Source organism: Leopardus geoffroyi, chromosome E1, assembly GCF_018350155.1.
Source record: "Leopardus geoffroyi isolate Oge1 chromosome E1, O.geoffroyi_Oge1_pat1.0, whole genome shotgun sequence".
In the NCBI taxonomy this organism is placed as follows: domain Eukaryota; kingdom Metazoa; phylum Chordata; class Mammalia; order Carnivora; family Felidae; genus Leopardus; species Leopardus geoffroyi.
Genome location: NC_059330.1, coordinates 60,961,095 through 60,982,958, shown reverse-complemented (window position 1 = coordinate 60,982,958; position 21,864 = coordinate 60,961,095). Strand labels below are relative to the sequence as shown.

Here is a 21,864-nt window from a genome sequence, read left to right as displayed (position 1 = left end):
GGCCGAGCGCCCCGCACGTCCGGCCGCGGCGCCCGGCGCAGGCGCGGCTTCCAGCGGCCTGGAAAACCCGGGGCAGAGCGTGGCTGGCGCGGAGTCGCGGGACAGCTCGGGCCCGCGTCGAGGTCCGCGCGGGCTGGGCGGCCGGGGGTGGGGAGCGCGTGACGTCTGCCGCGAGGGGCTGCGGCTCGGGCTCCGGCCGCGGGGTGGGTGGGGCGCGCACGGCCCGCGCTGGCATCCCGGCTGGCAGAGCTGGGAACCGCCTCCACGGCTGGAGGTCCGCGGGAGACCACCGACGGCTGGCTAAGTCAGCTCTGGGGTGCTGGGACGCGCGGCGCGGGGGGCCGGGGGCGCACGGGGCCGGGGCTGGGGGGGCCGCAGGGGGGTGGAGGGGCGGGGGCACAGGGGGCTGGGGCCGGGTGACCAGGAGCGCGGGAGGTCGGACACCTGTGCCTGAGAAGGTGCTGGAAGTGCCCGCAGGAGACATTGGGACACCCCTCATCCCAGCGGAACTCTGACTTGTCTTGTGATCTGTGTCCGCAGTCTAGCATGAACTTTTCGAGCTGTGAGTATGGCAGAATGTGCTAGACAGGGAAAAGGAAGTTTCATTAAATATTTATGTAGTGGTGGTCTTCAGGCAAGTGTGGAAATGTAAGTGGGAGAGCTTCTCATTTAGAAACAAAATACAGGGGTACCTGACTGGCTTGACCTCCGGGTTGTAAATTCCAATCCCATGTTCTGTGTAGAGATTACTTAAAAATAAAATCTTTTTGGGGGCCCCTGGGTGGCTAAGTCAGTTGAGCATCCCATTCTTGATTTTGGCTCAGGTTATGATCCCAGGGTCATGAGATACAGCCCCTCCTCCAGCTCTGTGCTCACAGCGCTGAGCCTTCCTGGGATTCTCTCTCTCTCTCTCTCTCTCTCTCTCTCTCTCTCAAATAATAAACTTAAAAGTAAATAAACAAGGGGCGCCTGGGTGGTACAGTTTGTTGGGCATCCGACTTTGGTTCAGGTCATGATCTCATGGCTTGTGAGTTTGAGCCCCTCATCAGGCTCTGTGCTGACAGCATGGAGCCTGCTTGGGATTCTGGGTCTTTCTCTCTCTTTCTCTCTCTGCCCATCCCCCAACTCATGCTCTGTCTCTCTTTCTCTCAAAAATAAATAAAACATTTAAAAAAACATTAAAAATGAATAAAATCTTTTTAAAAATAAAAGCATAATAGTCGATTGAAAGAAAGGGCATATGATCAAGTATAACAAGTGTTTCCAAACCACTAATGACAGTGACTATGGACTGCCTTGTCTGCTCTTGTGTCCTGGGGCTTTGTCCCCTGCCTTGTGCTTAGGGCACACACTTCAGGGCATCACCCCTCTACTTGCCTTCCAGAAGTTTCACGGTAATCAACTTATTGTTGGTGTTTGGAGTGTGTGTGTATGCTGCTAACTTCTACAAGGCTAACTGGAAGCTGCTCACATGTTATCAGCACCAGGTATCCATCATGCAGGGAACCCAGATTTGCAGATATAAAGAGGATGAGCCTGTAGCATTGCACTGACGTGTTTCAATCATACCCTTGCAGTGTAGATGCAAAGATAGGCAATGCCAAGCCCTGTACAAGTAGAAATGGTAAGAACCACATGGTTCTAGAAGGAAGCTCACCAAGTGCTGGGACAGTCGGAAAAGGCTCCAGATCAGAGACAGGGCTTGCACTGGGCCTTGCGTCCACCACAAATGCTTGGTAAGTGTCCACTGTATACAGGCACCAGCCAGAGTTTCGCAGACAGCAGTGAGCAAGCCGGCAGCCATGCCCCGTCGCCATGTGTGAAAGGAGAACCAAAAGGAAGCCAGCACGCAAGACCCCTCGTGACTGAGGGAAAAGCAGCACCAGAAGAGCTCGCAAGGTAGGTGGCCCGCTGCTCTTTGCATCAAGGAGCTGAAGGCAGAGGTGTGGAAGACAGACACCCAGACCCGGCTTTTACAAAGATTTGTTCTTCCATTCAGAAGTGGACTGAGCATCTACAGTCTGCCAGACACAGGTGGAGAAAGAGAGCGGAGGCTTATGGGGGAACCACCATCCCCGCGTGAATCATCACAGCACAGCCAAAGAGCAGCACGTTCCGTAAAGCAGAGGGGCCAAGAGACGAGCCAGAAGGCCGGAGGAGGAGGAGACCTCTGACCTGCAGGATCTGTACCAGGGACCACAGCAACCTCTGGGTGGAGAGCAAGGGCACAGCCCTGAGGAGGCGGAAGGGTGTGTCAGAGGCAGGAGAAGGCATTTCGGAAGGCTTGCTGCGCTGCTGGGCTCCTCGCTAAGGGAAATGGGAACCTCCAGGGCAGTTCAAGCAAGGAGTGATATGATCCAATTTAACTTAAAAAGATCAACCTTTTTGCTGTGGGACAAAATTGAAAACAGGGAGACCCCTTTGTGTCTCTTGCAGTGAATCAGACTACGGTAAAGATAGCTGGACCCATGGTCCTCAAACCTTTTGCACAGTGTCTAATACTAATTTTGTGAAAACTTATAAGCCCCCACGTTTAAGATAATGGCAAAATTTTACATTATGTTTAAAACGTTAAATTTTTATTTTGAGAGAGAGCACATGCGCGTGCACACGTGCAAGTAGGGGAGGGGGAGAGAGAGACTGAGCCACCCAGGCTCCCCAGAGACAATCTTAAACAGGCTCTATGCTCAGTGCAAAGGCCAGTGCAAGGCTCAATCCCAGGACCCTGGGATCATGACCTGGGCTGAGATCAAGAGTCGGATGTTCAACCAACTGAGCCACCCAGGCACTGCCCCCATTATGTCTAAATAATTGCAATGAATGTAATTTCCCAGATCTAAATATTGACTTTTAAAATAGATCATGACATCATTCCTTAAATGTATGAAATGGATCCCGAATGCCATTTTGATTTGAAACCCACTAGCATATGTTTTTATAAACATACAAACAGTCTCCTTGGGTAACCAGAGTTTAATTAAACCTTTTACTCCTAAACTCATTTCCTTTCAAATTCTCCCACAAATTTTATCCTAAATAACAATGTTTATGCTTGAGTATTTATTGATGAACTTATGATTTACCCCTGGAGAGAGACACACACATATGTGCACATTAATTTGCAATTCCTGCAGATGTAAGCCTCATATTAAAATATTTCTCTTGGGGGCGCCTGGGTGGCTCAGTCGGTTGAGCGTCCGACTTCGGCTCAGGTCGCGATCTCACTGTCAGTGAGTTCGAGCCCCGCGTCGGGCTCTGGGCTGATGGCTCAGAGCCTGGAGCCTGTTTCCGATTCTGTGTCTCCCCCTCTCTCTGCCCCTCCCCGTTCATGCTCTGTCTCTCTCTCTCTCTCTGTCTCAAAAATAAATAAAACGTTAAAAAAAAAAATTAAAAAAAAAAATATTTCTCTTGGATTTAATTACTATGGCAGCCATTATTAACATATGGTCGGTGAAAGCAATATTAATATCTATATGCAGGTTTCGATTAAGACTAAAAAATGGAGTATATTGGAGGTTTGTCTCCTAATAGTATGTAGGGCCTTTTTTCCTTGAACCTAGCTCATACATCCGGTGATGAGAATTACCGGAGTGGGGCAGGGTACAGAACCAATATTATCACTCGTCATAAATGCATACACATAAGTGAACAAAACAAGAGGAAGTTTTATTACAGCAACCTAACACCGTTCTGGGAACCTCTTCTGGTTGCAGGTGCTACGGGAGAGCTGACCAGAGACTGCAGACGCCTTGCAGGACTGGGAGGTGCTGGAACTTGGTGCAACCCAGGCAGCAGCTGAGACACCAGAAGGACCGCGCCCCAGGAGTCAGGGCAGCACACGAGGAGTAAGGGACAAAGTAAATTACCTGAAGTGAGGAGCTCATTGAATTTTCTGAACAATAGACAGGGCACAGCTGAAGAGAGGGTTTTTCAACTCAAAGTTCCATCAGGAGAAAGCACCTGAAAACTCAGAAAAAAAAAAAATCAAAATGAGAAAAAGATAACAGAAAGCAATGTTAGAGATGGGTGAACAGGATCGAATGGTCTGATGTACAACAGTCGAAAGCTGTACTTCCAGAAGGAAGGAGAAAGAAAATGGAGTAGAAATATTTGAAGGGAGAATGTGTAAGAAGTTTACGCAGTGGGGCGCCTGGTTAGCTCAGTCGGTTGAGTGTCCGACTCTTGATCTCATCTCAGGATGTGACCTCATGGTTTGTGAGATCGAGCCCTGCGTCAGGCTCCACGCTGGGAGTGGAGCCTGCTGGGGGTTCTCTCTCTGCTCCTTCCCTTCGCTTGTGCTGTCTCTCAAAATAAACATAAAGAATTTTACAAATTGATAAGAATACACCAACCACAGATCCAAAAAGTTTGGTAAACCCCAAAGAGAACAAATTCAAAGAAAAGCATGTGGAGGCATATCACAGCCCAGCTTCTGAAAACCAAAGATAAGAATAAAAGTCCTAACAGGAGAGGCGCCTGGGTGGCTCAGTCAGTTAAACGTCTGACCTCGGCTCAGGTCACAATCTCACGGTTTGTGAGTTCAAGGCCCGCGTTGGGCTCTGTGCTGACAGCTCGGAGCCTAGAGCCTGCTTTGGATTCTGTGTCCCTCTCTCTCTCTGCCCCTTTCCCACTTATGCTCTGTCTCTGTCTCTCTCTCTCAAAAATAGACGTTAAAAAAAAAGTTCTAAAAGGAGACAAAATTGAAAAGACACATCACATTCAGGGAAACTTCATGAGAATGACTTATCACAAGCAGTGGTGCCAGAAGACAGAGACGGCATCTGCAAAATGCTGAATGTCAAGCGGTCCTCCAGACCAGTATTCAATACCTAGCCAAAATATCCTTCAAAAAGTAAAGACGTAATTAATTTTAACACACGTAAAAAAAAGGTGTTTTCAGATCAACAAAAGCTGAAGAATGTCACCAGAAGAGGCCTTCGGGAAAGTAATGACCTTTTTCAGGCCACAGGAAGGTGGCGGCAGTGGGATCCCAGACCTGCACGAGGGCACGAAGACCTGGGCAGACGATGGAGTGGGTGACTGTAAAACCATTTAAAATAACTTCTTTAAAAAATTATGGAGCAAACGCTTGAAGCAAATTTTAAAGTCACACGTTCCGGGCTTTAGAGCGATGCTGTGCGAGACAGTTTCTGATGCTTTCAGTCCTGGTGCCTGCCCAGCACAGGAGCCGCCGCCCCGGGGGGAGCTCGTGGGCACTTCCAGTGTGGCTAGTGGAACTGAGGAGCTGAACTTTAAGGCTGCATTTGGTTATAATTAATGTAATTGTATGTTTAAATAGCCACACGTGGCTAGTGGCTACCAGATCAGACAATGCAACCCACAGAAATAAAAAAATACGATCACAAGAGAAGAAAAGATGAGGAGGGAAGTCGGTGTTATTTCACTGTTTCGAGGTTCTTACCTGGTTAATCAAATGGTGTATGATTCCAAAGTGAGCCGTGGTAAGTGAAGGGTACTTACTGTAATTTAGAGCTCAACCACTAATAGAAGTATAACTCTATATATTATATATGTTATATAATACCTATAGGTAAAAAAAATATAAGGAGATAAGATGGAATTTTAAAAATACGTGAATAGTCCAATAGGCCAGGAAGAAGACAAAAAGCTCAGATGGAACAAATACAGAACAAGGTTGTGGCTTTAAACCCAACTGTGTCAGTTACTATATTAAATGTGAATGTGTTGGGGCGCCTGGGTGGCGCAGTCGGTTAAGCGTCCGACTTCAGCCAGGTCACGATCTTGTGGTCCGTGAGTTCGAGCCCTGCGTCGGGCTCTGGGCTGATGGCTCAGAGCCTGGAGCCTGTTTCCGATTCTGTGTCTCTCTCTCTCTCTCTGCCCCTCCCCCGTTCATGCTCTGTCTCTCTCTGTCCCAAAAAAAATAAATAAACGTTGAAAAAAAAATTTTTTTTTAAATGTGAATGTGTGGAACAGTACAATTAGAAGCCAGAAGCTTTAGCCTGAGTAGACAGGAAAAGAGAAAAACCACCTGACCGATGAGTTTACAAAACAGTCTTGCAGTCTAAAGACGAAGACAAGCTGAAGGTACGAGGATGGATAAAGCAGTGTCACGCAAACACCTGGCATCAGACCAGGCCGCCTCAGGTAAGGGCTGTCACAGGAGGCTGGTCCACGGGGTCAACTGTGGGTTGACAGGGTCAACTCAGCAATAAAATGCAAGAATCCTAAGTGCATATCATAACAGTCTCCAGGACTCCTGGCTGGCTCAGTGGAGCGAGTGACTCTTGATCTCTGGGTTGTGGGTTCAGGCCCCACGTTGGGTGTAGAGATTGCTTAAAAAGACGAAATCCTTGGGGAGCCTGGGTGGCTCAGTCGGTTAAGTATCCAACTTTGGCTCTAGTCATTACCTCACAGTTCGTGAGTTCAAGCCCGCATCGGGCTCTGTGCTGATAGCTTGGAGCCTGGAGCCTGCTTTGGATCCTGTGTCTCCCTCGCTCTCTGCCCCTCCCCCCCTCACGGTCTGTCTCTCTCTCTCTCTCAAAAATAAACATATAAACATTAAATTTTTTTTTTAATTTTTTTTTTTTCAACGTTTATTTATTTCTGGGACAGAGAGAGACAGAGCATGAACGGGGGAGGGGCAGAGAGAGAGGGAGACACAGAATCGGAAACAGGCTCCAGGCTCTGAGCCATCAGCCCAGAGCCCGACGCGGGGCTCGAACTCACAGACCGCGAGATGGTGACCTGGCTGAAGTCGGACGCTTAACCGACTGCGCCACCCAGGCGCCCCTAAATTTTTTTTTAAAGGATGAAATCTTTAAAATAACAAACCTAACATCCAAACGTTCAAAGCAAAAATGGACAGATCTGAAATGAGATAGAAAAGAACCTACAAATATAGTTCAAGATGTTAACATTTGGCTATGCAGTTACCAGAACGAGCAGGCAGAAGAGTCTAGAAGGCAAAGAAAGAACAACGAGGCCTGGACCTTCCAGTGTTTATGTCAGGCAGGCCTGGCTGGAGAAAGTGTTGTCAGAACCCTGTGCCAGTTGACAAACCACTTGTGCGGCGTTTTCTGCGTGCCAGGTACTGCTTTAAGGACTCTGTGGGTATTGACTCAGGCTGCCCTGTGATAGAGCTCTACTGGACAGACGCTCCAATGGCCTGTATCACACCCGGGCAGCGAGGGCACAGTGACCCGCCCACTCCAGGCCAGCCTATACTGCCCTACGCAGTAAGCAAAACTGAGGCTTCCTCTATATGCCACTCAGTAAAAAGGGTGCTAATTCTTAACGTTATAACTGTGAATTTTTATAGTCTCTAAGAAACATAAATCAGAAGAAAATCCGCCACTGCCGCTGGTTTCATTTAACAAGATAATACAATGCGATTGCAAGTCCTGTGGTCCTAAGAATGTCACCCCGTGTATCAGCATTTTCCCCTAAACGGAAACACCTTCAGAGGCTCGGCCTTATGCACCAGGCGAAAGCCAGACCCAGCAACCTGTGTTTCCTGCAAACAGATGTTCTCCCTGTCCAGCTCCGGCCCAGATTTCCGTTTCCTCGCACTGCTCCCGGGTGGTGTGGGTGACCTGTGCCCACCCCAGCTGTTGGGCTCTGCCTACGGCTTGCCTGTGCCATACTCCCCTCCAAACAGCCCCCTTCCCCGCCTACTCCCGCATCAGCCCTTGTTCTTACGGCTCTCCCGCCTGCCGCCAGGTACCCTCCTCCCCATCGATCCAATTCCCTCTTGACACAGCACAGTTGGCACTTGAACAACTCGAGGGGCAGGGTCGGGGCACTGACTCCCTTGACACCCCCAAAACTTTACTAATAGCCTGCTGTTGACGAGAAGCCTTCCCAATAACATAAATGGTTGATTAACAATATGTTCCTTGTTCTATGTTTTATATACTGCATTCTTACCAAAGAAAAGGAAGCTAGAATAAAAACAAATGTTAGTCAAATCCTAAGAAAAACATTGATGGTAGTGTTCTTTTCGGAAAAAAAAATCCACCTGTAAGGGGACCTACGCGTTTCAAACCTATGTTGCCCAAGGGTCCACTGCGTTTCCTCATTGTTGTGCGCACAGGCCCTGGGCCCCAGGACTAACCTGTGTGTAACAGTTATTTGACATTTAATAACTTCTAGCCTGATGATGTTTCTTGCTGCCTTCCTTTCATTGTTACTTAGTTTCTGTGCTGTTAGGTCTTACCTTCCCAGCTGCTGGGGCCTCCAGTTAAGGCCTCTGAGTGATTCAGTGCCAGTAGTAGATTGTCAGTATGTGTCCGTCTCACGAAATCCTGTAACTGTGTTGACTCCGCTGCCCAGCGCTCATATTGCGTTCAACTCATCGTGGCTGTGGGTACACAGAGGAGACAAATATTCTAAATGTTCTTATTTTGGCCAAGCTTTCCAAGAGAATATAAGCTATACTCATGAAAATACGGCCCTGCTGATAATACTGTAAATTTAAAAAGTATGGGGTGCCTGGGTGGCTCAGTCAGTTGAGCGTCCGACTTCAGCTCAGGTCATGATCTCACAGTTTGTGGGTTCGAGCCCCGCGTTGGGCTCGTGCTGACAGCTCAGAGCCTGGAGCCTGCTTCGGATTCTGTGTCTCCCCCTCTCTCTGCCCCTCCCCCCACTCATTCTCTCTCTCCCTCTCTCTCTCTAAAATGAATAAACATTAAAAAAATTTAAAAAATAAAAAGTATTATGGATGTAAGTACTACATTAAGTAAATAATAAATTTCACAATTTCTGGTTTTCTTCTTTATAGAAACACAAATACTACAGTGTAAAAAACCGTACATAAACCATCTGCTACCCAGCCTTCTGAGACGAGTGAGCTGTTCTGGTTGATTAAACGTCCTGGGCTCTGGGGCAGGAGTAGGCTGTCGGGGTGTCCCTCTGCCAACATCTCCATAGCACCAGGCGAGGAGTAGGCATTTTGTATATTTGTCACATCCCTGAAAGGAATTGAGGTCTACTTGATAAATCCAAATTGATAGGATTATGAAGTTTCAGACAGTTGTAAACAATCACAACCACCTGACATCAAAACCTTTCTGATGGTTTCGGGGGTCCCCTGTTGCCCGTGAGTATAATTACCAGTACCATTTTGTCAGTGTCATGGTAGATACACAGAAGTACCTATCAGCATAGAGCTCACCCCAGTTGGTGTAAGTAACTATATTGGTATATAGATCACTAAACAAAAGCAACAGATTCTTGAATATTGATTTGCTGAACTTGTGCCCTGTTTGATCTATAGAGTATCATCCCAATCAAAACCTCATCTGGTTTTTCTTATAAAAGTTGACAAGATGATGTTTTTTAATTTTATTTTTCATTTTTTAAAATGTACATCCAAAGTAGTTAGCATATAGTGAAACAATGATTTCAGGAGTAGATTCCTTAATGCCCCTTACCCATTTAGCCCATCCCCCTCCCACAACAAGATGATTTTTTTTATGTTTATTTTTGAGAGAGAGAGAAACAGCACGAGTGGGGGAGGGGCAGAGACAGAGAGACACAGAATCTGAAGCAGGCTCCAGGCTCCGAGCTGTCGGCACACAGCCCGACGCGGGGCTCGAACCCACAAACTATCAGATCGTGACCTGAGCCGAAGTTGGACACTCAACCGCCTGAGCCCCCCGCCAGGTGCCCCTGAAGAGAATTTAAAAGAATCTAAAAAAAAACCCTAAATTTCTAAAAATAGGCAAGAGACTGGAGCACTGCCTCACAGAGAAGATACACCGGCAGCAAGCACGCGAACAGCGTGCAGCGTCATTAGTCACCAGGGAAGTGCAACCCGAAACCACAGAATGGCCACCGTTAGTCACGACCCACCTTCCCAAGTGCAGATGACGCGTGAAGCAGGTAGAAGTCACACGCTGGGGGGGGTACAGAGTGGGGCCACCACTCTGGGAAACAGAGTGGCAGTTTCTTGTATGAAGTTACACACACACACACACACACACACACACAGGCACCCACACGCCCTTACCACGTGGTCCAGCCGGTCCACCTTCGGAACTCACCCAAGAAGGCCTATGCCTGCGAAGTGGCTTGTACGACAATGTCCACAGCAGCTTTGTTCATAAAAATCAAGAGCAGAAACAACCCAAGTGCCGTCAGCAAGGAAGTGAAGAAACAAATCCTGTGCATCCAGGCGCTAGAGGGGCCGCAGGGAGGCAGAGCCGCCTCCTGGGCCCAAGTCCCCCCGCCCCAGGGAGGGGGCCCGCGCCGGCTCTCTCACACGTGCCTTCTGGCTTCCTCCGAAGCATTTCGCTGAAAGTGCTTTGAGTTTCTACCAAAAGACACTTAGAACCTAGCAGAGTTTCGGGTGTACGTGCCCTCTGACCCCGTAACTGCAGTTCTGGAACTGGCGGAGCAGCGCACAGGCCTCTGTTCCTGCCCTGCGTGAAGACAGAAAGTTCACCCGACTTCAACGGACACCAGCAGTGGCCAGTTGAGTGTCCACTGAGAAGCAAGCAAAGGGTGCATCTGCTGAGGTGTAGCGACGGGAGAGGCGGGTGCCACGTGCGGTGCGCGTGGTGAGGACAGGCTGGCTAAGCACCTGGAAACCAAGAAGGGTCCGAACAACATCCACCAACCGCCAACAGGAGCTGCTCCCATTTCCGAGGGTTCGGTCCTTTTCCATGACAAAAATAGTAAGTATGTCTTCCTTTGTAATCTCAATTTAAAATTAATTAAGCTTGGAAAACATTATTGGATCGCTTAAGACGTAAAAACTCGTGGGACGCCTGGGTGGCTCGGTCAGTTAAGCATCAGACTCTTGATTTTGGCTCAGGTCATGATCCCATAGTTTGTGGGTTTGAGCCCCAAGTCAGGCTCAGTGCTGACAGTGTGGAGCCCACTTGGGATTCTTCCTCTCCCTCTCCCTCTGCCCCTCCCCTCCCTCGTTCTTTCTGTTTCTCTCTCTCAAAAATAAACATTAAAAAAGGTAAAATTTGGTAAAATGTTTTAAATCCCATCTGATTTTAGGAAAGGGTGAGTTTTATAGATGAATAATATACCTTCTTAATTGAATTTCATTCTAAACAAATGAGAGCGGTAGAGATAAATCTTAAAATACCAGTTTCTAAAAGAAAATATCAAGAAAATCATTAAATTTACTGATATTAACTGGACCCGAAAGCGTGTGTTTCTAAGACCTCCTTCATCAAAACCTCTTTTCAGCAGACATCCCTCAGGAGCTCTGGAGATGGGGAGACACGTGTTCCGACCCCAGGTACTCCAGGGGCAGGAAGGGGGTCAGTGGGTGTGTCCGGATGTGCACGCTGCATGCATGTCATAGAAGCCATCACATAGGCAGCTACGTGTATTTAGCTGCTGGGTTAAGGCAATGCTCCCAGACAGGAAGCCCTCAGAAGGTGACCAGGGGTGGCCAGGCCCTACACCAGCTTCCGATGTTCTCAACCATGTTCATCTGAGTTCAAGAAGAAAAGAGAAGATGGCCTGGGTGAGGGTGGGCATGAAACCATGAGCCATGTGGCCCTTCTAGTGACCGGTGTCCCAAGGCTGGCCACACGCAGACCAGCTGCCCTTAGCATCAGGGTCCAGCTATGTCTCCTCCTCCAGGCGACCTTTCTGAATCTCCATGACAACGTTGGTGTCCCCAAAGGCACCCATGGAAAACATGCAAAACGTAGACCGTAGGACAGACACGAACTCAACAGCGGAAGGCAGGTTCTGAACAGAGGGGCCTCTGCTGCATCCACTCGGCCATCCCGGAGCTCCCCGTGGCCTCTCGGCATCCTGGACGTTGCTGGTCCTCCCATCCACTGAGAGGAGGGGCCTCCGGGCTGGCTTTGCCTCCTGCGCAACCGCACCCAGGCACTGGTTCATTCGCATGTCACTCAGCAGGCTGGGCCCTGTGTCGGATGCCAAGGGCCCACTGAGAGCAGAGGGGACATGGGCTGCCTTTGTCAGGCCAACGGGGGCAGGAGGCCTAGATGCAAGGCATCGGCACACCTCATCTGGAGCAGCAGCCCAAGTTCCCTCACCCACAGCCAGCCCCTTCCCCGAGACCCTCCCCACACACATGCCCAGCCACCCCCATGCAGGAGCCTGCTCCCATCAGCCACCCTGACACCTGCCACACAGTGACAACTGTTCCTTCATTGGAGCCGCCTCATTCCCAGCTCACAGAGGGACAATCAGTGTGCACATGCATTCTCCTTTTTTAGGAGACCTTAAAAGGTTATTTATTCTGACAGAGTGGGGGAGGGACAGAGAGAGAGAGCGAGAGAGCGAGAGAGAGGGAGAATCCCAAGCAGGCTCCATGCCCAGCACAGCGCCCAAGCAGGGCTTGGTCCCAAGACAGGGAGATCACTACCTGAGCCACCCAGGCGTGCTGTGCACATGCGTTCTCCTGTGGGACTCAGCCCAGGTGGATTTCCTGATTGTCCTCAGCACTTGCCTGATGCAGAGTAAGTTTGAGAAAGTGACATAATGAGTAAACAGTAACTCCAGTTGGTTGCCACTCGTTGGCCCATGCAGAAGCCTTCCTGAGCTCAGGAGGGTCGGGATGAAACCCCGCCTCATCCTGGAGGCCCTTGATCTGGGGGTGGGACGTGGGCGAGAACAGGTGCATGAGAGCAAGGCCGTGCTTTGAGGCCTCCTGATGGTAAACATCAAAGCTGTCCTAGGGCATGCGGCCTGGACCCGATGGCCTGTCTAAGTATCTAGCTAACAGAAATAATCCAAAAGCTTTCTCTTTGAAGTCCATTTCAATTCAACAATATCTGTGGAAAGCTACACCCATAGGAGACACTGCTTCGTTTAGGAAACAAAATACAAGAAAACAGAGATTCTGGCTCTAGTGAATGGGTAACGAAGAGACAAATGCCACAATTTCTGGTACTGGAGAGTGAGTTACAGACAGGCGAGGAGAGGCTAGAAGAAGCTGCTGACTCTGGACCAGAGGCGGGTCTCATTCCAACCTTCCTGTGGACAAAAAGACGAGCATGAAAAATGACTTCTTTTAAAGTAGGCTTCATGCCCAGCGTGGAGCCCAACGCAGGGCTTAAACTCACGACCCTGACATCAACACCTGAGCAGAGATCATGCATTGAATGCTTAGGTGGCTGAGCCACCCAGGCGCCCTGTTGGACACAGAAAGAATCAGAGATGAGCCCAAATCCCCAGGTTCACGCACACTTGTGTTTCCTAGCCCTGCACCCCGAGATGGCACAGGCACAGAGACGTCCCCTGGGTCAGTCCCTGAACCCCGAGACAGCGCAGGCCCAGGGACACCATCTACACCATGTAGTAGCCGCAAAGACCACACTCCAAGAAAAGAACCAAAACTCCTTGGGGAAACGTGAGGGAACCACTAAACTGTTTTCCAAAGTGGCCGCAACATTCTAGGTTCCCACCAGCCACATATGAGGGTTCCTGTTGCCCCCACCTTCCCAATGCGTGGCGAGAGCAGTCTTTTCATGGGTGTGCTGTGTTTCCCCCACGTCTAAGGACGCTGGGCATCTCGTCCTGGGCCGACTGGCCATGAGCAGACCAAGGGTCACTGGTGGTGTTTTCAGGACCAGAGAGATGTGCGTGTGTATGTGCTGAGGGGGCCTTAGTGGAGAGGGGAAAGTTGGAAGCGTGAATGGGTCCGGGTCCCTGCCTCCCACAGGGGGGAGGAGCGGGTCTCCCGGAGCAGAGATTGCCAGGTCCAGTCTAAGGCTCCGGCTGCTACTGCAGCTGTGAGCAACGCTAGGCCACGGTGGCCGTCCGCTTCTGCCTCGGACAGTGCCAGAGGCTGCCCCGGGCACTTCATACACACTGTCTCATTAAACCCCCAGCCACCATGGGTTGACCGTCGAGACTCACTCAAGACGGCGGGGAGCGAAAAGCCTGGCACGCGGGCAGGTCCTGGGCTCAGCTGGGATGCCCACTCCAGGGCCACCCCCAGGAAGCAGGGTGGAAGAAAGGTGAACACAGCCCCGCCCGGGGGCCCGGAGCGGAGACCGTGGGGGATGCCGCTTGGGGTCCGCAGCACGCTCCACCTAGCCGTGCTCCGGCCAGCTGCCTGGGTGCTCACCTGGCCAGAGGTTGCCCCAAGGGGGTCCGGTCCTCCAGCCCCCGACTCCAGGTGCCTGTGGAGTGAGGGATGTCCCAACTGAGCGCAGGACCCATCCTGGGAAAGCAGGTGGGACAGGAGCACTCTCGTGCAGGGACACACCCTGCACAAGTAGCCCACACTGTCCCAGCAAGTATCTTCCCCTCTTAGTTTCTTGGGAGGCCGGCGCTCAGGGGACACCCCCGCAGCCGCAGCAGCGGGCGCACCAGGGCCAACCCAAGTCTTAGCAAATCTGAAGCATCTCGTCCAGACAAAGTCTGGAAGTTTCAGAAGAAATGACACTTGAACTGGTAACGATGCAGCAAAAGGGCCTGAAGAAATACGTGGCCGGTGACAGAACGCCACACAGGCACGTTAGTCCCTGAATGTGGCCCGTGGGTATTCCATCACACCGTCACGGAGCTCAGCGCTGCATGGAGGAAATTTTACTTTGTAGTACCTTTTTTAAAGTGTATTTACTTACTTGGGGTGGGGAGGGGCAGAGAGAGGGAGAGAGAGAATCCCAAGCAGGTGCAGAGCACCATGCAGGGCTCAGTCTCATGACCCTGGGATCACGACCTGAGCTGAAACCTAGAATCTTACGTTCAACCTAGTGAGCCACCCAGGCGCCCCTGGGGCAATTTAAAAATGCATCTGAGGGGGCACCTGGATGGCTCAGTCAATTAAAAGTCTGACTCTTGATCTCAGCTCAGGTCTTGATCTCAGGGTTGTGAGTTCAAGCCCCATATTTGGCTTTGCACTGGGTGTGGCACTTACTTAAAAATGCATTTGAGCTGCATTGTGTTTGCTGTAAGTTCAGATTAACGTTGCGTACTTTAGAATTACTGATCATAGAAAAATCAAACACAACCAGAAGGAAATATGTTACTGAAAGGAAAAACTAAAGCAAAAAGTCTGGTAGAAACTTCAAAAACTCAAAAGTGTATCACAATGTCAACCAAACACTAGTGGTCAATATCATGAAGGCAAACAGTCTTGATAACTAAGAAAATATGGACAATGGAAGCGACAACAGTGAAATGAAGAATACTATGAGAGCAGGACACCCCTCAACAGGAAGCAAAAAAGCAGAAGGAACGTGGTGGTGACCGACTGCGTGGAAACTACGACACACCCAGCCAGCAGGGCGCCGAGGGTGGGCCTAGACCGCTGACTTTGAAGTCTCTTGACTTCATGGAGTACCAAGATGCTGCATTACACCTGTTACGATAAGCTATCATTCCCCCCAAGCCTGTTTAGTGAAAAATCCATTGTTTCAAATCATGATTCCATTTACAGAGATCCAGTAAATGTACGATGGGCAAAGATGCTTCTCAAAACATTTGAAACAACTTTTTTAAATTAGTTGCCCTGTATTTTTAAAAAAGATTTTAAGTAATCTCTACACCCAACACGGGCCTCGAACTTACAACCCCGAGATCAAGAGTCACATGCTCCACTGACTGAGCCAGCCAGGCACCCCCGAAAGATCTTTTTTTTTTTTTTTCAATTTTAACATTTATTTATTTATTTATTTATTTATTTATTTATTTATTATTTATTTTTGAGACAGAGAGAGATAGAGCATGAACGGGGGAGGGGCAGAGAGAGAGGGAGACACAGAATCGGAAGCAGGCTCCAGGCTCTGAGCCATCAGCCCAGAGCCAGACGCGGGGCTCGAACTCACGGACCGCGAGATCGTGACCTGGCTGAAGTCGGACGCTCAACCGACTGCGCCACCCAGGCGCCCCAACATTTATTTATTTTTAAGAGAGAGAGACAGAACATGAGCGGAGGAGGGGCAGAGAGAGAGGGAGCTGCAGAATCGGAAGCAGGTCCCAGGCTCTGAGCTGTCAACACAGAGCCCGATGTGGGGCTCGAACTCCAGAGCTGTGAGATCATGACCTGAACTGATGTTGGACACTTAACCAAATGGACTGAAATTAATGCCCCTTCAATTAAAAAACAATTTTTTTAATTAAATTTTTATTAAAAAAATTTTCTTGAGGGGGTGCCTGGGTGGCTCAGTTGGTTGAGCGTCCGATTGAGGCTCAGGTCATGATCTCGCTGTTCCTGAGTTCAGGCCCCACATAGGGCTCTGTGCTGACACCTCGGAGCCTGGGGCCTGCTTGGGATTCTGTGTCTCCCTCTCTCTCTTCCTCTCTCAAAAATAAATAAAAACATTAAAAAAATTAAAAAATATATTTTTAAACATTTATTTATTTTTGATAGAGAGAGAACACACAAGTCGGGGAGGGGCAGAGAGAGAGGGAGACACAGAATCCGAAGCAGGCTCCAGGCTCCGAGCTGTCAGCACAGAGCCCGACACGGGGCTCGAACTCACGAACCACAAGATCACCACCTGAGCTGAAGCCAACTGAGCTACCCAGGCGCCCCGAAAAATCTATTTTTTAACAGGAAAACTGCTACATGATGTTGACTAGCTTGTTCCAAGACTAAAGGTTGCCTATATTGTTTTGCTTGTAATTGGCTTTCAAGACAGACATCACTTACATCAGACAGACTCACAAAAATCATGAAGACTGCACAGAGTATGTGGACTGTGTTTACTTGGGTCACACACAAACTACAGAAAGAGTGAGCTTAAAAAAAATGTTTTTAATGTTTATTTTATTTTTTTTTATTTTTATTTAAAAAAAATTTATTTTTCAACGTTTATTTATTTTTGGGACAGAGAGAGACAGAGCATGAACGGGGGAGGGGCAGAGAGAGAGGGAGACACAGAATCGTAAACAGGCTCCAGGCTCTGAGCTGTCAGCACAGAGCCCCACGCGGGGCTCGAACTCACGGACCGCGAGATCATGACCTGAGCTGAAGTCGGCCGCTTAACCGACTGAGCCACCCAGGTGCCCCAAGAGTGAGCTTTTTAAAGGACAGTGGAAACAATGTCTGTGAGCCAATTAATGAGCATGAATGAATCAAACGTGGGAAATGGTTTCCATCGCTTCCTTTTTTTTTTAATTTATTTTTTTAATTTTTTTTTAACGTTTATTTATTTTTGAGACAGAGAGAGACAGAGCATGAACGGGGGAGGGGCAGAGAGAGAGGGAGACACAGAATCAGAAGCAGGCTCCGGGCTCTGAGCCATCAGCCCAGAGCCCGACGTGGGGCTCGAACTCACGGACCGCGAGATCGTGACCCGGGCTGAAGTCGGACGCTTGACCGACTGAGCCACCCAGGCGCCCCTCCATCGCTTCCTAATGAAACACTGCAGTCAACGATGCCACTCTGAGGGCATTGCAGATTTGAGACTAGTGTCTGCAGTCACATACCTGAAGCACCTGAAATCCCTCAGATCATACGTGTTTTGGCCAAATCCAAAAGCAATGCTGGAATGCACGTGGCACTACCAATAAGAATGCACAGCTGACATACTGCTCAGCCCTCAAAAAGAATGAAATCTTGCCATCTGCAATGACGTCGACGTCGACGTCTGGAACTAGAATGTATTATGCCAAGTGAAGTAAGTCAATCAGAGAAAGACAAACACCATCATGATTTCACTCACGTTGATTTAAGAAACAAAACAGAGGAACATATGGGAAGGGAGGGGGGGGGAAGAGAAGAAAGGGAAACAAACCATAAGAGACTCTTAAACACCGGGAACAAACTGAGAGTTGCTGGAGGGGAGGTGGGTGAGGGGAATGGGCTCAATGGGGGATGGGCCTTAAGGAGGGCATTTGTTCTTTTTTTTAAATTAAAAAAATTTTTTTTAATGTTTACTTATTTTTGAGAGAGACAGAGCACGAGCGGGAGAGGAGCAAAGAGAGAGGGAGACACAGAAGCTGAAGCAGGCTCCAGGCTCTGACACAGAGCCCAACCCACGGACCGTGAGATCATGACCTGAGCCGAAGTCGGACGCTTAACCGACCAAGCCGCCCAGGCGCCCCAATAATAATTTTTAAAAAACAAAATTTGATCAACTGCCCTATGGTCAAAACTGAATTATCTTTCTATCCACTCTATAAAAAATAGTGTTTGGGGCACGTGGGTGGCTCAGTCAGTTGAGAGTGAGAGTCGGGATTTCGGCTCAGGTCACGATCTGTGACCCGAGAGATCCACCCCTGCGTCGGGCTCTGCACTGAGCGGGCAGCCTGCTTAAGATTCTCATAAATAAATCGATAGATAGATAAGTAAAGTGTTAGCAAATCTTTGCCTTGTCAACAGGAAAAGTCTGCATCACAAATTTTAGGAGAAAACGCGTGAGCGGTGCGTCACGCGGCTAATCAGTGAGCTGTTTTATTAATTGTATGAAGTCTGTGGTATTTATCAGCTCTGTACAACGTGAGGTTTGTTGTTACTGTTCTTACTCTAATCAACGCTCGCCTTCACTCCGAATTTTCCATTTTTCATACAAAGGGAGCTCCGAAGGGCAGGCGCCACCCATCCTGCGCTGGCCCCGCCTCCCGGACCCTGACCTGCCGGGGGCGCCCCGGTGGCCGAGTCGGGGAGAGTAAGTCGCCACCGCCCCGCGAGGGTAGGAGCCCTGAGGAGCCCGCGCCCCTTCCCACCGCCTTGGCCGCGCCCCTGCCCCTCACCGACCCTGCCCCTGCCCCGCCGCCCAACCCCGCGCCCCTGCCCCCGGCGCCCCGCCCCGGTCCCCACCCCCCGTCTCCCCGCCCCTCCGACGGGCCCCGGGGAACGCGCCCGCACGCGGCCTCACCGCCCTCCGCAATCCGCACCATGAGGTGCGCACGCGTGAACGTACGCGCGCCCTCCGGGGTGGGGCGGCAGCGCGAGGGCGCCGCGAGGTTACGCACGGACACGTGACCCGCTGCCCACGTGACTGCCGACTGCCGGGCGGTGCGTCGAGCCTGCGGCCGAGCTGAGTCCTGAGAGTGGTTCTCGCCGTGTCTGCTGTCCTCTCCGCACGCAGACGCGGGCTGTGACGGGCTCGGGATGCACTTGCCCAGCGGGTGGACGTGGCTTCTCGCTGACGTCCGGCACGTGCTCCTCGTCGGCAACTGGGCGATGTCTGACGTCAGCCGCTTTGCTCCTGTGCCCTCGCGTGCAAGACCGTCCCGAGGAGACGGGCTCGGATGCTCCTTTCCAGGGCCACTGCCTCTACGTGGTGGGGCACTGAAGGGACAACAGTGTCCCGTGGGCAACGGCCCGCTGCCTGCCGCTAACTGTGGGGCGTGCGGTTTGACCCTAAGCGGTGCTGCCCAGGCTGCAGGGACGGTGGGTCCTGAGCGGGAAACACGAGTCCCGGTCCGGAATTAGGATCTCTTCTGACATGGCCTCGCACGTCTCCTGCAGGGAAAGCATCAGTGAGGTCACCTGCCTTTCGGGTGGCTGGTGGTCGCCTCCGCCCCCCCCCCCCCCCCCCCCCCCGCCACTACCAGTAGTGGGACTTACATTTGGCCACTAAAACGTATAAACAGGAATCAGACGGCAGGCGTGGTAGGGAAAGGAGTCCGTGTTGTTGAGCCTCCTTCCTTGTCCCCGGGCCATTTTGGTTCGGAGTTAATCAGGCTTCACTAGGATAGCTGGAGAAAGGGTCTGACGGACATCTCTGTAAATTATCTTGCCACCTGATTGGGCCTTTCCTACAGTGGAGACCTTTTGATGAGTTTTCACGTGGAAGGAGAATCTGCAAATTCCGGGGTCTTCCGAAAAGTCCATCCACACAACTCATCAGAAGGCTCTTTGGCGCTGAGCTTCCAACGTGGTTTTGTTGTCGGGTCCCTGCCCTGGGGCATTGATTAGATGTGTTGCCCAGAGGGGTTGCCACTGTTTTCTCCCAGCGGCCACTTTCTCGACTCTGATCTGTCTGCCTGAATTTAATAAACATAGGCAATATTCTTAAGACTCTTGTGGAGACGCGGCCTACAGTACAGCCCCGTGGGTGCATGTCAGGCGTCCTCATCCCCTGTGGCAACCACCAGCCGGTCTTGATATTCCGAGCCAGGGCTGCCCCCTGTGCCCTGCTGGGTGTGTCACTGATGCTGCAGAAGTCCCTGCCAGCTGGCGCTGCCCAGCCTCCACTTCAGGTCCTCCTTCACCTTCACCCTCCCTTCAACGCCCTGGGCAGTAGTGGTCGCACATCCGAGGTTATATTTGTTCCCTACAGTTCCGGATGTCTTGCCTTTGCCCTCCAGATCCACATCTTTCTCTTCTGTGAGACCAACGGAAGCTGGAGGGCAAGAGAGCCAAAGGGCTGTAGCCAATGGGAGGGACTGGCAGGGAGAGTACAGGGGAGGGAAGAAAGGCTGGGCGGGTACTCCTCAGCACCTTCCTGCCTGCATGCGGGCCGACCCTCCACTGGGGCCACCGGTCTGGTGTGGAGCTTGATCCAGTTCAGACTCCTAGGAACTGCTCCCTAGCCTGGGTATTCCGGGTGCCCGGTGCAGTGGCTGGGGTGGGGTGCCGAGTACTCCTTTTAGCCTCCTTTAATCCTGCTCCTTAAACTCCCTGCAGCCATGTCCTTCGAGCATCCTGGCTGACACTCATAGTTTGACCTCAGCGGTTTCAGTGTCTGTGTCTCTTTCCCGATGCTTGTGTTGGCTTTCGAGAGGAGACCACCATGTACAACAGCAAGTTCTATAGATGCTTTTTACTTGAAAAGCTTCAGCATGAAAGTTGTTTTTTCCAAAAGGCATGTTCTTGGGAGAACAGTTCATACCTATTTGAAAGTGCAGGGTTTTATTATTATTATTTTTTCAAATTATACAACTGGACAGCAAGAGGTCATAACAAAGCAGTTTTGTATTGGAGAAACAACTTTATTGGTCACAGAAAAGAAGTAGACCAAGAGAAGAAATAGAATTAAAAGAGCAGTTTATTCATAACCATGCAAATTAGGAGTCCTTTTCAAATGATGGGGAAAAACATTGTTTTTGTTCCTTTCCAAAATCCAACCACCATCACCGCAGCACAGAACCTGCCGCCACTGCCCAGGGACACGGACACTCTGGGCTATGAAGGTTGTGTTTCTGGACTTTTTGGTTTTTTGTTTTTAACAGCAGAAAAGGACACGAATTCAGAGATTTCTTTCCACGGGAAACTGAAGGAGGGAAAGCAGAAATCCACTTGTATTTGTAAATGGGCACTTGCCTTGCCCTCTTCCGGCCCCTGTAGGAGCCTGCCATTCTCATCCCCTGGCCTGGAGGGGCTGTGACCATCAGACCTGTCACATTCGGGGCCTGGGCAGCAGAGTGGCTCATTGGATGCGTGTTGGGCCCATAACCCAGGGCTCTTTGGAGCGAAACCATCCGCGGCTACAGGCTCATCTTTTTTTTCCCAGGCAGCAGCCTGCAGACCTCACTCTCCGTGTCCCCTTCTGTCTCCCTATCAGGGTGTGCAGGGCCCACAGCAGCAGCCGGCTCCACGGTATGATGGTCAGCACTCTGGACTCTGGATCCAGCGATCCGAGTTCAAATCTCGGTGGGACCTACACAATTCTTTTTTGTCCCCCTTCCCTTGATCCCCACTTTGGTGTCTCTTCCCTCAGTGCCCTCAGACCAAGGGTAGCCTGACGGCAGCCCTGGTGTCTTATGGTTCCATGGTGTAATGGTCAGCACTCTGGACTCTGAATCCAGCGATCCGAGTTCAAATCTCAGTGGAACCTGCCTCACCTGTGACCCTTCTGTGTCCTCCCAGTGCCAGGTAGTGGGCAATGCAGCCCTCAGCAGGACAGCCTGGTGCTTCCCAGACCAGGGTCTCCACTTTGGAGCTCACGTGGAGACCCCTGGCTGCAGTCTCCATTTGACGCCACTGGCTCCTCCTCAGTCACCGGTCACCTTTTCCTTGTATGTCCACCAGGACACCCC

General features: G+C 50.6%; 2 long non-coding RNA genes and 1 other non-coding gene across 6 annotated transcripts; 2 read left to right on the top strand and 1 right to left on the bottom strand.

Moving 5' to 3' along the window:
- Positions 1-8: 8 nt before the first annotated feature.
- Positions 9-5,376, top strand: LOC123604181. Of its 4 annotated transcripts, XR_006715248.1 has the most exons (5): positions 15-122; positions 1,385-1,487; positions 1,578-1,899; positions 2,000-2,249; positions 3,714-5,376. It is a non-coding gene; the product is annotated as an uncharacterized LOC123604181 (long non-coding RNA). The 4 variants fall into 4 exon arrangements; XR_006715247.1 differs by lacking the exon at positions 3,714-5,376 and having other exon boundaries at positions 2,000-2,518; XR_006715249.1 differs by lacking the exons at positions 1,385-1,487; positions 3,714-5,376 and having other exon boundaries at positions 2,000-2,518.
- On the bottom strand, positions 3,865-13,004 carry LOC123604182. Its single transcript, XR_006715250.1, has 4 exons — positions 11,125-13,004; positions 9,992-10,564; positions 8,198-8,341; positions 3,865-3,960 (listed from the first exon to the last, which is right to left on the bottom strand). It is a non-coding gene; the product is annotated as an uncharacterized LOC123604182 (long non-coding RNA).
- An 8,586-nt stretch (positions 13,005-21,590) lies between these two features.
- TRNAQ-CUG lies at positions 21,591-21,662 on the top strand. Its single transcript has one exon. It is a non-coding gene; the product is annotated as a tRNA-Gln (tRNA).
- The last annotated feature ends 202 nt before the right edge of the window (positions 21,663-21,864 follow it).